Source organism: Plecotus auritus (assembly GCF_963455305.1).
Source record: "Plecotus auritus genome assembly, chromosome: 2".
Lineage (NCBI taxonomy): Eukaryota > Metazoa > Chordata > Mammalia > Chiroptera > Vespertilionidae > Plecotus > Plecotus auritus.
In genome coordinates, this window is record NC_137771.1 from 184,175,807 (window position 1) to 184,188,338 (window position 12,532).

General features: G+C 38.3%; 1 protein-coding gene across 4 annotated transcripts in view; it reads right to left on the reverse strand.

The window, feature by feature from the left end:
• Positions 1-12,532, reverse strand: part of MAP3K13 (mitogen-activated protein kinase kinase kinase 13) — a 165,797-nt gene that overhangs the window by 101,588 nt on the left and 51,677 nt on the right. The window contains exon 1 of one of the 4 annotated variants that reach the window (XM_080655365.1): positions 8,710-8,829. The exons of the other annotated variants lie outside the window; for them this stretch is intronic. The gene's annotated coding sequence lies outside the window, so the exon portion shown is untranslated. Of the gene's footprint in view, positions 1-8,709; positions 8,830-12,532 lie in introns of those variants that run through there. 4 annotated transcript variants of the gene reach the window in all.

The window sequence follows — 12,532 nt, forward strand, 5'->3', positions numbered from 1 at the left end:
ATGCAGCGTCAAAGAAACAGATCACAAACGAAAGAAATGGAGGAAAGCAAACGACTGGATATAGAATTCAAAACCACGGTTATAAGGCTTTTCAAGAATATCCTAGAAAAGGCCAATAAATATAACGAGACCCTCGAAGATATGAAAAAGGACCAACTAGAAATTAAACATACACTGACTGAAATAAAAAATATTATACAGAGACCCAATTGCAGACTAGAGGAACGCAAGAATCAAGTCAAAGATTTGAAAAACAAAGAAGCAAAAAACACTCAATTGGAAAAGCAAAAAGAAAAAAGAATCCAAAAAGTTGAAGATAGTGTAAGAAGCCCCTGGGACAACTTCAAGCATACCAACATCAGAATTATGGGGGTGCCAGAAGAAGACAGAGAGCAAGATACTGAAAACCTATTTGAAGAAATAATGACTGAAAACTTCCCCTACCTGGTGAAAAAAATAGACTTACAAGTCCAGGAAGCGCACAGAACCCCAAACAAGAGGAATCCAAAGAGGACCACAGAAAGACACATCATAATTAAAATGCCAAGGGCAAAAGACAAAGAGAGAATATTAAAAGCAGCAAGAGAAAAACAGTTAATTACCTACAAGGGAGCACCCATATGATTGTCAGCTGATTTCTCAACAGAAACTATGCAGGCCAGACGGGAGTGGCAAGAAATATTCAAAGTGATGAAAAGCAAGAACCTACAACCAAGATTACTCTACCCAGCAAAGTTATCACTCAGAATGGAAGGTCAGATAAAGAGCTTCACAGATAAGAAAAAGCTAAAGGAGTTCATCACCACCAAACCAGTATTATATGAAATGCTGAAAGGTATTCTTTAAGAAGAGGAAGAAGAAAAAAGTAAAGATAAAAATTATGAACAAATACATATCTATCAACAAGTGAACCTAAAAATCAAGTGAATTAAAAATCTGAGGAACAAAATAAACTGGTGAATATAATAGAATTAGGGGCATAGAAAGGGAGTGGACTGATAATTCTCAGGGGAAAGGGAATGGGGGTTGCAGGAAGAGACTGGACAAAAATCGTACACCTATGGATGAGGACAGTGGGGTGGAGGTAAGGGCAGAGGGTGGGGTGGGAACCAGGTGGAGGGGAGCTATTGGGGGGAAAAGGAGAAACAATTGTAATAATCTGAACAATAAAGATTTATTAAATTTTAAAAACAAAACAAAAAAAACACCCACAAATACCATGGGTCCTTCTACTCTCTCAACAAGAGAAATTTCAATTGTACAGATCCAAGAATGAAAAAACACAGAAAAGAATACAACCTCTTTATTTTGCTTGTAATATAGCCTGAATATATCTTTGCAGGAAAATTAAAAAATATATATTAGTGACACATTTTCCCCCCAAAGCTTATTCAAATCATTTTCCTTTGGGAGGTTGGGGAATACTCTATGAGGCTCTGAAGCAGAGGAGAGGAAAAATTCTCAGGAAGTTAAACTATGTGACTAAAAAATCTCGTTATAAAAACAAAATAAATAAAAAGATAATTTTTTCTATGTAAAGATGTAGTATGCATATAATGATATTAACTAATATGGAAAACAATATGTCTACAAAGTGGGAACACTGGTCAGAGAATTTTCTACTTCCACATCAGAATATTAACCCCAACTTTCCTTGTTTTCAAAGCATATCTTAAGCCAATGATTTCAATATTCAAATTTCAATATTCAAAGACCTCAGCAGACTATTACTTCAATTTTCTGTTGTTGCTGCTGCCCAGCTCCCAAATGCCTATCTGAGAAAGCGATTTTTAAGAAACATCTAAGGAAAAACATTCTTATAAGCATCACTAAAATCATTCCTTGTATCAGAAAGACAGATCATCAGAAAGCTACATGCTACCTAAATATCATTAGCCTAGAGACCCCTTAGCAGAATCACTATCATTGAGTTACATTTTAATGTTACAGTTTGCTTTTACCAAGAATTATTTTAAGGAGCAGTCATATTGCTTCTGTGTTGTCCATTATTCTGCATGATGTCTCACATATAAGGAATTCATAGGAGGAATTAACTTTAGAAAAGGTTTTTGTTCTTGAAGGATTATTAGGCATCCACCTTTTAGATGACAACAGTGTAATCCACTGAATTTGTCCCTGCTTCTGGGAAACTCAGAGCATTATGCTCAAGTCAGTCTATCTACTTATATCTATACATACTGTATTTTAGCTTTTGTGGTGTATTTAGTATATTGCTTTTTTACTCTTGTTTTGGGTTTGATTTACTTTTTGTTAACCTTATTGCATATATACTTCATGATAAGCACTTCAAATCCTTTTTGAAAAGGTAGACTATAAGTAAAAATGTATGCTAAGTACATATCCATTAACTTTTAAAAAGATACAAGTCTTATGTTGGTAAATTCAACAGTTATCTTCATGATAAAATAAAACTCTAAAGGGAGCACAATTATGGCAAACTTTGAAGAATATCATGAGTTAAGCGGATTTAAAGTCTTCAATATTTTTTACCAAAGGATAATAAAACAGACAGTCAGCTGGAGAAAAGCAATTGCTTTGAGATTTTATATGCTTTTTTAGAATAAATCTTAATAACTTAATGACATTTTAATATATTATCCCTGTCAAAAGGATGACTAAAAATGAGGGCCACAAGAATTCTTCTCTGATCGATAATGAAAATACACTGAAACAAATCAAAAGCAAATGGATTTCTCAATTAATAAAATATTTAACATCCCTGACACACACCACTCCATAATATACAAATTCTGGCAAGATACCATAAACCAAACCTTTAGGAGACTAAAATTAATATCTTGAGTTTATAAAGACTCTTACATATTGAAAGAATAAAAGGAAACTTTATACATTATTTTACTCATTAACATAGAACTTGTCCTACTTTCTGAAAGGTCATGGAAAATGAAAACTTAGCCATCTAACTTCTATTCTTCTGATCCTGTTTTAATCCCCCCCCCCCCCCCCCCCCGCTTTTTAGCTAGATAAAACTTGGCATTTCCACTTTAGCCTCAGAGTGCAGGCAACATAATTGGAAGATTAAAACATGGAAATAGTGGATATCTGCCTTTTTTAAAAAATATATTTTATTGATTTTTTACAGAGAGGAAGGAAGAGGGACAGAGAGTTAGAAACATCGATGAGAGAGAAACATCGATCAGCTGCCTCCTGCACACTCCCCACTGGGGATGTGCCCGCAACCAAGGTACATGCCCTTGACCGGAATCGAACCCGGGACCCTTCAGTCCGCAGGCCGACGCTCTATCCACTGAGCCAAACCAGTCAGGGCTCTGCCTTTTTTTTTTAAGCCTGCCCCTGCATCTTTTCCATTTGGGAAATTGTCTCTTCCCAACTTTCAGTCCAAGTAGTTAAGATGGTGCAATCCCACTTGAATCTTGGGTTGCAAGAGTGACCATGGCACCAGGCTGGCCAATTCACCTTCTCAGTCATATGATTAGTGAAATGACAGACACATAACCCAAGTCAACCAATGAGAGTTAGCTAAGTCATCCCCAGGATGTTTGCTACAACTATTGGAGGTGGGGGGAACACATTTGTTTAATCAGGATACTCTGCATAATGTAAGCAGAGAGCTGCTTTGCCCATATGCAGGATGTAGGATATAGGAAAGCAGACCTGAGAGATAAAGAAAAGAAGACAGATTGCTGACAACAGTAACTGAGAACATAATTTCAGTGATGTCTGAAGCTACTTATTCTGCTGGAGTTCCCAACTACATAAACCAATCAATCCCTTCCCTCTGACTCTCATTTTTGGTGCTTAAACCAGTTTGATATAGAATCATATTAACTTTCAGTCAAGAGTCCTATTATTAACACAACTAGAGGCCCGATGCATGAAAATTCGTGCAAGAATGGGCCTTCCTTCCCCTGGCTGCTGGCACCGCCTTCACTCTGGCTGGAGCCGCCTTTTCGCTCCAGCTCAGAGCCGGCTTTCTGCCTTCCCACGCTGCCCAGAGGCCCAGAGCGGCTGGGGCAGTGCGGAACACCTGCGTCATCACCATGACAACAACGCAAGCATCCTGCCCCGCCCCCAGCCACTCGGTGCCTGTGTATGCAAATTAACCCACCATCTTTGTTGGGTTGATTTGCATACTCACTCCTGATTGGCTGGTGGCCATCACAAAGGTACGGTTAATTTGCATCTTACTCTTTTATTAGTGTAGATGTCATTAACTGATTCTCTTCTGTCATACTCAAGACACCCCAATTACTATCCATTGCTTTTACTATGAGAGCTCCTTTTCTGACATTAATAATTTCAATACATTGGTAGATTTCACTTTCAAATTCTGTTTTCTAACTCTCAGATAGTGTTTGAATTTCATTATTGTCTTTGTCATCTTCAAATATTCTTAAGACCCAGTATCTTCCAATAGCAAGTTCTAGCTTTGATATTTTAGAATCAGTGATGTTTACCTGTTTGTACTATATGGCAAGCATTGGGCTAAGAGCTCTCTCTCTATATATCTCATTTAATTCACACAATGATCTGAGGTAGATATTTTAAGCCCCATTTTATATGAGGAATGTGAAATGCAAAAAGGCTTAAATGATTAGAAGTTACAAAACCAATTAAAAAAACAGGCAGCAGTCTCTAGAACCTATGCTCTTATTATGCTGGTCTGTTTGTAAGAAAAAAGATAATTTAACTGGGAGTATTACACAAAAAGTATTAAAGCAATTGGATCTATTTTTAGAGAGATATGTATAGTCATTGTTTAAAAAGTTATATTATAGTAAGTATTAAAGAAGTCCATTTAAGGGTATGATCCATGCTCTGAATATTCCACAGGCCTGGCAGGGTGACCTAAGATAGTGGTAAAGGCAGTAATAGTCAAATGAAAAAGCAATCTGATAGAACCTATTTTATAAAGTGAACTATCCAGGACTACCCAGGTGCTTAGAGCTCCAAGAAAAAAGAAACACCTGGAATATTTATTGTTGATAAAGCTAGAGATTTGATGTATTTGTTTTAAAAAATCAAAGTTGTTATTATAGGGAAAATAATTTAACAAACATCAATATATATTATACAATCAGCATTGTTTTAATGATTTTGTCTTAATATTTGGGTGAGAGAATTTTTTTCAGTGTTTGGGGCCATAAAGTTCTTAATTCTGTCTTTGGGTTTTAATACATAATAATGTCATACATTTTCAGAACCAAGGTCATTGTCTCCTAAGCAGGGGTACTCCAGATGCACCATCTGATGGAGCAAGCTGAACCAGAAGTATGGCACTAAGAAGATGACTACCTTGGCAAGTCTTTTCAAAAGAACTGTTGTTGTAGCTTCTCCTTCAACAGGAGCTATTAAACATAGCCAGCGATTCTTAAAATGTTAAACACACACCTACCAGATGATATAGTCATTTCATTCCTAGGTAATTTACCTAGAGGGAATGAAAGCATACGCCCAAACAAAGACTTGTACACACATGTTCATAGCAGCTTCATTTGTCATAGCCCCAAAATGAAAAACACACACATGTCCCTCAACAAGTGAATGAATAAACAGTGGTAAATCCATACAATGGGAATACTCCTCAGCAATAAAAAGGAATGTACTGTTGATATATGCTGCATCATTGATGAATCTCAAAGTAATTACATTGAGTGAAAAAAGCTAGATAAAAGAGTGTATGGTCTATGACTCCATATATATAAAATACTAGGAAATAAAAACTAATGCACTGTGACAGAAAACATACAATGGTTGCCAGGTAAAGGGGATGGAGGCAGAGATGAAAAACAAAGGACCCGAAGAAGCTTTTGGGGTGATCCATATGTTCATTATCTTGATTTCTGTGATGAGTTTATGGGGGTATACTTATGTCAAAACATACCCAATCGTATGCTTTAAATACATGCAATTTAAAATGGTATGTCGATTTTACCTTAATAAAGCTATTAAAAAAATTATTTAAAGAAGACACAAACACAGCCAAAAACATTTATGTACTTTTAAAATTATTGCATGATGCTTTCTGATATTTTTAAGATAAAGAGTAAGCATTAAAAATAATGGCGTTTAGTGTGTGAACTAATAAGCAAAACAAATGTGTTCCCATCCCTACATTGTGTAATATGCATTGGGTGAGAGCAAACATTTGATAGATTCAAAACGATGATAGAAAGTGCAGTCTTTAATAGACTCTAATGACATAAAAGGGTTTTTAAGAAAGTATTTTTCAAACTGCAGTTGCAAACCATTAATGGACCGTGAAATTGATTTAGTGGGTCATGACCATGATTTAATAAATGAGATAAAATAGAACAGAATAGAAAATAGTATGTCCCATGTGGCGAGCTTAAATATATTGTTTCAGGAAACTTGCTATATGTGGGTATACAATGGGACACCATGAACACTGTATTTCTTACTGTGGGTTGTGGTACAAAAGTTTAAAACTTCTACAATATATACATTTAACACATATCTGTTTCTTGTTATTTTTTTGTTACTGTTAATCCTCACCCAAGGATATTTTTCTATTGAATGTTTTTTCTTTTTTTAGAGAGAGTAGAAGGGAGGGGAAGAGATACACAGAGAAAAACATGGATGTAATCACACTGATTGGTTGCCTCCTGCTCACACCCCAACTGGGGATCGAACCTGCAACCAAGGTACCCTTGACTGGAACTGAATCTGGTACCCTTCAGTCTTGGGCCAACACTCTATTCACTGAGTCAACCGGCTAGGGCTGTTTCTTGTTGTTTTTTATGTCCCACATTATAACCCATGCCTGTTGTGCTAAAATATCTTCTTTATATAATTGTGCTCTTTGGAGTTTCTTTAAGTTCCAGAAATAATTGGGTACAAATCTGGTCCCAGAATACTTTGTAAACAATCTTGTACTTACTTCACAATTTACAAAGTAGTTTAAAGTAGCATAGGTGTTAGCACCATTTTATATGTAATTTATGCTCAGGGAGATTGATGCATCTAATCTGCCTCTATGTAAACTTTGTAATCTACTGACTACACAGCAGTCCCCCCTTTATGCACAGGGGATACATTTCAAGACCCCCAGTGGATGACTGAAACCACAGATAGCACTGACCCCTATATATACCATGTTTTTTCCTAAACATACATACATTTTCATTTTTAAAAAGCACTTTATGGTTTTTCTTTGGCATATATGAATTGCCAGCATCACACTCCTGCGTGCTAGGGCCATTATTAAGTAAAGTAATGGTTACTTGACCACAAGCACTGCAATACCATGACAGCCAATCTGATAATCCAGACCCCTACTAAGTGAATAATGGGCAGGAAGCATATACATGGTGAAGATGCTGGACAAGGGGATGATTCGTGCCCAGGGCAGGACAGAGCTGGACAGCAGGAGATCTCATCACACTACTCAGAATGGTGCACAATTTAACACTTACAAATTGTTTACTTCTGAAATTTTCCATTTAATATTTTCAGACCACAGTTAACTGCGGGTAATTGAAACCACAGAAAGGGAAACTGTGGATAAAGGGGGACTATTGTACTTTTAAATTCTATCCATTACTCCATTTCCCTCCCCCAGTTAAAGACCTGTTTTCGTTCATCCAATGACTATTATTAAAAGTGAATTTCAAAAGTGATAATGCTAAGATGAAAAATCCAGTGTTTGGTAACAAGGAGCTTTGGTGAGATGAATTACTAAAGTGCTAAATTAGTGGTGTAGCCAGGAATGTCCTACTTGAGATTGGAGAGCAATACTAGAAGGAAGTTAACTAACATCTGGGGTGATAATATTCTTCCTTGCATGGGACTTTTTTACATAATGTAAACATTTAGTACTCTTTATCCCTGCAAAATAAAATAAAATAAAATAAAATAAAATAAAATAAAATAAAATAAAATAAAATAAAGTAAAAGCCTCCCAGGCATTTGTCTTAGGCACTAGGGCAGTGGTCGGCAAACTGCAGCTCGCGAGCCACATGCGGCTCTCGAGCCGCGGTTTGCCGCTCTGTTGACTAATGAGTTTGCCGACCACTGGACTAGACTAAATGTTACCATGTAGTTGGAAGCTGTGAGGATTAGGCAATTGTGGCATATTGTGTGCAAAGAGGTAAAGGGTAGTATATGACAGTGGTCGGCAAACTCATTAGTCAATAGAGCCGCAGTTTGCGGTGGATTGGGACTGGCCCAGTTTGAGACCTAGAGGTTAGGCTACAGGGTGGTGCTCTCTGCTGCCCTCTATTGATATAGAGAGGCAAGATCAAGCCCTTAACAAAAAAACGGGTCTTGTCCCTTAGGGAAAAATATGTTTCTGGGAGAAAAATGTACCAAGAACAAAGATGCCTGGCATTGAGGTTAAGCAAGAGCTCTGGGAATGTGGGGTAAGGCTGAATACAGACCGGAAGCCACTCTTCCTGGTTCAGACTATAAACGGCCAGTACTTGCTGTTTGCTTGTCTTTGACAAGTTGGCATGTTTGTAAAGGGAATAAAGGCTTCTCCTTATGTAAACACACCCTGTTCTTAGGCTTTGGTTCTTTCCAGGGCTTGAGTTAAGTCTTTTTCTGATAGAATGATCATTTGGGGCTAAGTGGTTATAATCAGTTTTAAAAGGCGATAAACTGGCCTTGGCCGGCTTGGCTCAGTGTATGGAGTGTTGGCCTGCACACCTGAAGTTGGAGGGTTTGATTCCTGTCAAAGGCACGTACCTGGATTGCAGGTTCGATCCCCAGCCTGGGTTGGGGTGTGTGCAGGAGGTGACCAATCGATGTGTCTCTCTCACATCAATGTTTCTCGCTCTCCTTCTCCTTCTCTCCTTTTCACTCTCTCTGAAAAGCAATAGAAAAAAATATCCTCAGGTGAGATTAACAAATAATAAACAAACAAATAAATGGAGGTAAACTGAACTGGACCTTGAAGGGGACTGGATATGAGAGACAATTCTCTGAGGTCATCTACAGCAGATGTGAAACTGTAAGGCACATAAAATACTTCCCATTCCAGCACAGGATTATAGTGTCCATGTGCAGCAAATAAAGACCTGCCATCCAGAATGGATAAGATGTTAAGACTGAGTCAGTAAACTGTGGCCCGTTTTCAAAATGAGCCCCACGACTATTCATAAACAGGCTCATGCTATTAAACTCACACTTGGCACTACATCAACTCTCTATTAACACCAAAAAGGAAACAGAGAGACAGAAACCAAAAATCTCTCAGGAGAATGTTTCAAAATTTACTCATAAATATAATTAATTACAGGGCTAGGGAGTACACTTAAAACCACACTAGAAAGCGCTTGGTTTTCCATTACATGTAGTCATGCTCCCCCAAACAGGGTAATACTATCTTTACTACTAGCAGTAAAAGACAGCAGTTGCTATTAGTAGCAACCTGCTCCAAATTAATCAATCAGTCTATTATATATATATATATATATATTTAATTTTACTACTTCATAGTTTCTGATATAGTCTCCTCAACTTGGTTGAGAATAAAAGTTTTACATCTAACAATCACTGAATAAGTAATACGTAGACAGAGCAGGGTATAAGAGGAAGTGTGCTGGACATAGTACTTACTTAGATGCCCTGAAAAATCAATATATAAATTAAACATACAGCCAAAACCGGTTTGGCTCAGTGGATAGAGCGTCGGCCTGCGGACTGAAAGGTCCCAGGTTCGATTCCGGTCAAGGGCATGTAACTTGGTTGCGGGCACATCCCCAGTAGGAGGTGTGCAGGAGGCAGCTGATCGATGTTTCTCTCTCATCGATGTTTCTGACTATCTATCCCTCTTCCTTCCTCTCTGTAAAAAAATCAATAAAATATATTTTAAAAAAATTAAACATACATATTTTATTGAATGATATCTATGTTCAAAATACCTTGACATGTTCTGTGGGGTATACATATAAGCATAAATCACAGATCCTGATCTCAGTCAATTTCATTAGATAAGATAAACACAATAAATAGTAAAATAAAAACGGTTATAGTGACTTAAAATCATAACAGAAGGCATAGTGGTGAAGACTGCGCCCCAGTATCCAATCTCTTCTCTTTCCTTTTAGTTATAGAATCCTTAACCCCACACCACTCTTAAAGTTTTAGGGTAGATGCCATTCTGCTAAAGACTTTTCTATTCTCCTGGCTGTAGATGGGACACATGACTAAGTTGTAGACAATGGGATGTGAATGGAGCGATGCCTGGAATTCCCAGGTCTTCTAGGAAAGGAAGCTGCTTGTATTTATCCCCAGATCTCAGCTGAGGCAGCTTCTACCATGCAGGTGATGAACTACCCCACACAATGACAGAGAAACAAAACAGGAGCCTTGGGCTTTGACTATTTTAGTAAACCAGAATTGTCTTTTTGTCCTGGAATACCTGCCTACTTCAGGCTTGTTGCTGAAGGCTGTAATAACATTCTTCCCTTTTTGAGCCGCATTCTTCCATTTTTTGACACTCTGTTCCTGCTGCTTAGTCTGTATCCCAACCAATATGTCCTGTTTATTGGGTGGTATATGGTTGTTTCCTAAATGAGCAATATTGTTCCAGATATCCTGAGAAGAAATACTGACTCAGAGAATCAACGAACCGGGAGAAACCTTAAAATTCAAATCTACTCTGTCTCCGATGTTTACATATGAAGAAACTGTCCATAGACTTGGAATTTGTGATGGAGCCAGGAACGGATCCCTGGCCTCCTCAGTGTTTTGCATGACATCATCCTGTCTCTCTGTGGGATCACAGTGAGCACTAGTGCTGCCCTTTCTTTTCCTGACACAGGCAAGACTCGATCGATACTCCCGGGACACAGAATACTGGCCTGCGTTCTAAAGGAAAGCCAACAAGAATTTTTAAAAGCACGTGTTTTGTCTCAAAGGTATCTGCAATCTACCACAGAGAAAATACTAGCACAACTATGTGGTGCTATTAAACTAAGGACAACCAAACAAGAACAGACCCAAGCAATTAGAGACCTAATAACCTGTGAGTGGAAATGGTCATAAAAGAATTATAGGAGCAGTTCACTTCCTGATGAAAAGTGCTTTGGAAATGCAGAAAATATGATTCAAGAATGCTTGAATCCATTTTTAAGGTTTCTCTTAAAACCTAATTCAACATGCCGGGGCCTGGGAATATATATTCAATTCTCAGAAAATTCCTTCTTTTTCTTTAGCCTGGAAAATGTTAATGCTTTTATCTTTTAAAAAAAAGAACAACAAACACCCCAAAAAGCCTTCAGCCTAGAGATCTCTTCTGTATTGGCTAGTCCACAATAGCCATTCTTTAGCAGAAACCTCTCTTCTAAGCTATACTCTTGCTGAGAGGAAGAGGTAATGCATACCTCATTGTAAGCACGCAGCCTGCTATAGAGAATGTGAAGAAAGGGGCAGTTTGGGGGCGATATGAAAGGAAAGAATGAAAGGAGAGGGTCACTTCATTTGTTCATCAAGAAAAATGTGCTGGGCACTCAGTGTGTGCTGGACTTGAGCTGAGATCAGGGCATAAATACATGGACCCTGCTTTGAAGAACCGTACAGTCTAGAGCTGGAAACTTTCCTTTCTGAATACATGTTCACACATAGAGTTTAGTTGGGATGGAATTAAGGGTGCAAGAATGCTTTAACTCCCATCCACCCACCCCAAAAACCCTTAATCTCTGGAGTAGGAAAAACCACTGCAGACCACCTTCACTTTGTTCCTGAACCCTAATATGCTCTTTTTCTTTTTGAGGTCATCCTAAGAAACAATTCCACATTTCCCTACAGCCTCTGGTTGCTCTTAGTTCAGAACAATCTGGGCTTTCTGCCATCAAAACCACCATTAGCTTTCAATTGGCCTGAGTACCAAGTGTTCTTCTTTCTCCTCAAAACCCACAACCCCTTGGCCTATCTTACAGTCTCCTCTGGCCTGTGTTACATACCATCCACCAGCCATTACAGTTTGTAAACAAAAGCAGGTGCGCTCCCGGATCCCCTGTGGTGGTATGGCTTGACCTTGTTGTGAATGGACTACAGACCACACTTATCCAGGTTTAGGGGGAATATTATGATCTAAAGACAATTATTGCAAATACTCTTGAGGCATGTATTGGCCCTGAATTTTAAAATTAGCAAAATGATACCCTGGCTGGTGTGGGTCAGTTGGTTGGAGCATCACCCCGTACACCTGAGGATCACAGGTTTGATTCCACGTCAGGGCACAGACCTAGGTTGCAGGTTTGATCCCTGGTCAGGTGCCTACAGGAGGCAACCGATAGGTATCTCTCTCTCACTTCTCTCTCTCTCTCTCTCTCTCTCTCTCTCTCTCTCTCTCTCTCTCTCTCTCTCCCTCTCTCTAACAACAACAACAAACACTAAAATTAAAAAGAAAAGAAAATTAGCAAAATAAAGTCCTATTGAAGACCACCCACAATGGACACTGTGGCCTCAAAATGCCATATTTTCTTCACGTGTATTTTTAGTCTGTTACTAAAGGCTCTGTGTTAAATGGTCAATCATTCCAAAGGCCACTTCTCTGGAAAAA